Genomic DNA, 5,341 nt, shown 5'->3' with positions numbered 1-5,341 from the left:
TGTTATTGAACAGCCAAAATAGGTATACAATGTCAAGTTTTTTTCTTGTATCTTTTTTTTCTTTTTTTTTTATTGGTTGTTCAAAACATTACAAAGCTCTTGACATATCATATTTCATACATTAGATTCAAGTGGGTTATGAACTCCCATTTTTACCCCAAATACAGATTGCAGAATCACATCGGTTACACATCCACATTTTTACATAATGCCATATTAGTAACTGTTGTATTCTGCTACCTTTCCTATACTCTACTATTCCCCCTCCCCTCCCCTCCCATCTTCTCTCTCTACCCCATCTACTGTAATTCATTTGTCTCCTTGTTTTTTTTTCCCATTCCCCTCACAACCTCTTATATATAATTTTGTATAACAATGAGGGTCTCCTTCCATTTCCATGCAATTTCCCTTTTCTCTCCCTTTCCCTTCCACCTCATGTCTCTGTTTAATGTTAATCTTTTCCTCCTGTTCTTCCTCCCTGCTCTGTTCTTAGTTGCTCTCATTATATCAAAGAAGACATTTGGCATTTGGTTTTTAGGGATTGGCTAGCTTCACTTAGCATAATCTGCTCTAATGCCATCCATTTCCCTGCAAATTCCATGATTTTGTCATTTTTTAGTGCTGCGTAATACTCCATTGTGTATAAATGCCACATTTTTTTTTATCCATTCATCTATTGAAGGGCATCTGGGTTGGTTCCACAGTCTAGCTATTGTGAATTGTGCTGCTATGAACATCGATGTGGCAGTATCCCTGTAGTACGCTCTTTTAAGGTCTTCAGGGAATAGTCCGAGAAGGGCAATAGCTGGGTCAAATGGTGGTTCCATTCCCAGCTTTCCCAGGAATCTCCATACTGCTTTCCAAATTGGCTGCACCAATTTGCAGTCCCACCAGCAATGTAGAAGAGTACCCTTTTCCCCACATCCTCGCCAGCACTTGTTGTTGTTTGACTTCATAATGGCTCAATAATTTGAGGCAGGGGTTGGTTAGTACAATACAGAGAAACTACAGGAAAAGTATAAAATGGCACTTATACCAATGCCAGTACTTATCACATTAGGGCAATAACTAAGGGTATTACTAATTTTTGCATTATTTGCTTTTCTTTAGAACATAAATCAAAGCTTGAGGTATATACATAATACATACACAACTTTAAGCAAAATACTTTTTTCATAAGCAACATTACATTTTAATATATTGGAAACAGTATCTGTGCTGATTTGTATTTTGACTTAGTGGAACAAGAAGAGAACAATATTCAATTAGGGAAGGGTATATTGGTAATAAAGCTCTTAAAGTTCAAACCTCTCCCTTTGTACTTAGCACAGGCTATACATTGTCCTCAGAGGATTCATTGAGTAAAATGTCAAACGCAGCTCTAATATAGTACTTTGGAAGGAACGAATGAGAAAGCAAATTGAAAGATGAGACTTCATCTTGTTTTTTCAAATAAGTGGTTTAAATTTTTCTTCTTGTAGAAAAAAAAATTAAATCAGTTCATTATAAGTATATCTAAACCATTAATTTTTGCAGTTTTCAGGGAAAGTTCAGCACTTTGTTTATACAAGTCTATGAGAAGAGCTCAGTAGAGATCATCTAATCTTAAATCGTGACATCCATTCAAGTTCTTAGCATAGTCCATCCCCAGTAAGAGCACAACATGCCTGGGTAAGCCCCTCATGATCTTTAATAGAAGTTAGCTTCAAAAACTAGGAGATTTATGCTACAGTCCTGCAGTCTTTCACGTCTTATTGGCAAAAACCAGTAATCCAGCTTTTCTTAGGTCCTTAGGCGCTTTCCTAGAGTTCATCTCTAGTTACAGAAATCCTCTCTGTACTGTCCACAACTACTATTCAAAACTCCGTGTTGGTGTAGTAAGTATTCAAGAAAAAATGCAGAGATTGTTGGCAGCCAATGTCTCGTGTATTCTTAATCACTGTCTCTTCTGTGTGACTTCCTATTGTAGGGGATGTATGCACAACTTCACAGGAAACTGGTAAAGGATGGTAGTTTTCCCTGCATTGTCCAAACCAACAAGGTTCACTTTGTGCAATTGGTGATTGAATAGTCTTCATATCCTGGTGAAGAGAATTCCCCTTCTCAGGCAGCGGACCTCCCTCCAGCCCCACAGGCAGTTTGGCCTCCTTTGGCCCAGGCGGAAGGGTGGACAGAGACCTAGAACCTGTCCGCTGTGCGACGTGAGGCCCCTCCATCGTCACCGCCTCACTAGCCTGGCTCAGGGATATCGCGGCCGCTTTGTGCGCTAGGAGCCTCGCGGGCCACCGTCCTTTCCCAGGTTCTCTCTGCGGCTGAGGTAGAAGCCACCAGGCAACCACGCGGGCCGGGGCGGTGCAGGGCCAGACATTGATTTTAAATACTTCCATTTTTTAATAACCTGTGCCTTTGTTGTTTACATGGTTTCTCAACTTTCTGTTTTTTTTCCCCCCTCAATTTTTCTCATCAACATGTTCCCTCAAATGAAAATCAATATTGTCTTTGTTTTTGCGATTTGTTATTATTATCAGATTTCCACCGCGGTGAATTTAAGTTGCAAAACCAAGAATTCTTCACTTAATGCCCATTTAGGACAGGATCAGATAATTTTCTTTGTCATGGAGGATAGGTGGCAGGGGACCCGGCTGAGGCTGCTCACTACCCTCATCTTTCAAGTGAGGAGAGCACTTTGATTGCTTGGGGACATGATTAAGTGAAGAGGCCGCTAACTTCACGTATGCCAAAAACCCACAGGAGTAAGCAAGGTCACTAAAAGACATCTTTGAGGACAGCTTCTCCAAATCGTGAGTAAAATTCTGAACAGCTTCTTTGCTGTCCTTCTCTCTCTTTATATGTATTTAAAATTATGCAGAGGTGTAGATTTTTGTTGTGATGGAAATAGTCATTGGTTACTTGTGTGCATTGTTGAGAGTGAACAAAAATAAATCTCTCACAATGTATTCTTTTTTGGAAAAAAAAAATATATATATTTTTAGTTGTAGATGGACACATTTATTTATTTATTTTTTTATGTGGTGCTGAGGATCAAACCCAGGGCCTCACACATGCAGGCAAGCACTCTACCACTGAGCCACAACCCCAGCCCCTCACAATGTATTCTTAAGACCTCATCTTGCAAGCAGGTAATAGGAAAACAAACTGAAAACAAAATTCAAGCCAGACTTTTTTCACCCAGGACATTGTTTTATATAGTGACTCCAGGTGCAAAGACCCTGAGGGAATATAATCTTTTCATTCATCAAGTGAAATAATATTCTGATAGTACAGAGTCCTCAAAGTTGATTGTCATATGCCAAAACTTCAACAATGCGTCCATCTACGTGTTCTAATTACCACTGACCCTCCCTCTTTTTTTTTTGTGTGTGTGTGTGTGTGGGGGGCATACTGGGTATTGAACTCAGGAGCACTCCACCACTGAGACACATCCCCAGTCCTATTTTGTATTTTATTTGGCCACAGGGTCTTACCCAGTTGCTTACCACCTCACTTTTGCGGAGGCTGGCTTTGAACTTGTGATCCTCCTGCCTCCATCTTCCAAGCCACTGGAATTATAGTCCTACGCCACTGCTCATGGCTCCTCACTCTTATTTAATAATAGTCTAATTCAGTGTTTTCAAACTTGAGTAACAATACATTAAAATGGTTCACTGTGTCCCAAGCCAATAAAGTAGAATAAGAAATGATAAAGTGCTTAATGCTCTTAAAGATCTGAATAACTCTCAAGAAATTATGGTTTCTCAGGGTGGTGGTGAAGTAGGGTGGGCGAGTTTGTGTTCATTCATATCCTGTTTATTTGAGTTTCTCTTCTTTAGAGCTAAACTCTTGAATAACTTACCAATAGATGAAGTGATGATTCCCATGATCATTTCTAGGCACAGCCTTCTTTATGTCTCATTTCTAATACCCACCAACAAAGACTTTTTTGAGAACTCTCATGACAAAGAGAAATATGAATCCCTTCCCTTTCAATTGTCTCTCATTTGATTGAGTTCTAGATTGAGCTTCCTAGCAACAAGAATCTTTCAGAATTCAGAGCATGGCAGCAACCCCAAATTCCTCTTCACTCTGGCTCCATTGTCTCTGTTAAAACTACTTACTCCTCAGTATAAAAAGCCCTGACTTCCTTACTCTCATTGTATTCCAATAACAGTTCAATATGAATAAGACTCATTTCCTTACTCCTATTTGATATTTTCCTCATACACACTGTGCACTTTTGCTCAAACCACTACTACCCTGGTCTCAGTTTATTTCAACATTGAATCATACTTTGGAACTGTTGAAGGACTTCAAGTTCCATTAAAAATTTTTTTGAACCTATTCAGAGACACTCAAACATCAGCATTCATCTACATATTTCTTCCTAAGGCCAATGAAAGACTCAGAGACAAAGCATATCTGCAGCTGGACTCTCTTGCCTCCCCCCCAACCCCTAACACACACACACACACACACACACACACACACACACACACGTTTAGTTTTTTACCACTGGTTCTTAGAGACCAAACTTGATTTGATGGTTTTTCATGTCTATTATTTTGCTAGGGCTGTAATAGCAAAGGTATATAATGTAGCTTAACAAGAAAAAGAAATTTACTGTATGACAGTTTTAGAAGCCATAAATCCAACATCGTGGTATCCTCAAGCCCCTTGTGCCTCTAAAGTTGTTAAGGAATGATTTAATTCAGCCTTCTCTCCCAGCTTCTGGTAGTTCCCTGGTCTGCAACTCTACTTGCTGTTTTCCCTCTGTCCAAAATTTCCCCCTTTCATAGGGACACTGAATTATATCAGAGAACATGAATGCTAAGTCAAAAACTATCAGAAGAGATAAAGTCATCATGTAGTGATAAAAGGTCAATGTATCAGAGATATATGACAATTATAAATATCTCTGTGTACAACATCAGTGCACCTAAATATCTGAAACAAACTTTGACAGATCTAAAGAGAGAAATCAAAATATAAAAATAGTGAGAGACTTCAATATCCTGCTTTCTTGTGGCTATAATATTAGGCCAAAGGTTAATAAGTAAATAGCACATGTGAACAACACTATAGAATAAATAAACCTAAGAGACATGAACAGAACATGCCACCCAGCTGCAGTGCATATACATTTTGCTCAATCATGCAGAGAACATTTTGCTGGACTGATCACAAGTTACATCCCAGAAAAAAATCACAACAATTTTAAAAGACTATAATTATATTAAATATCTCTTCTGACCAAAACAGAATGAAATAATAAGTTAAGAATAGATGGAAAACTGGGAAAATCCTCAAATGTGTGGAAATTACACATTGCAAAACCAATGGGTCA

At 38.8% G+C, this 5,341-nt stretch overlaps 1 pseudogene; it reads right to left on the bottom strand.

Annotated features, from left to right (window-relative positions):
- Positions 1-1,595: 1,595 nt before the first annotated feature.
- On the bottom strand, positions 1,596-4,189 carry LOC114107290 (ADP-ribosylation factor-like protein 5A pseudogene; annotated as a pseudogene).
- Positions 4,190-5,341: the final 1,152 nt, after the last annotated feature.

This window comes from Marmota flaviventris, chromosome 3 (assembly GCF_047511675.1).
Source record: "Marmota flaviventris isolate mMarFla1 chromosome 3, mMarFla1.hap1, whole genome shotgun sequence".
NCBI lineage: Eukaryota > Metazoa > Chordata > Mammalia > Rodentia > Sciuridae > Marmota > Marmota flaviventris.
The sequence above is the reverse complement of the archived record's forward strand: the minus strand, read 5'-3'. Positions and strand labels throughout refer to the sequence as shown.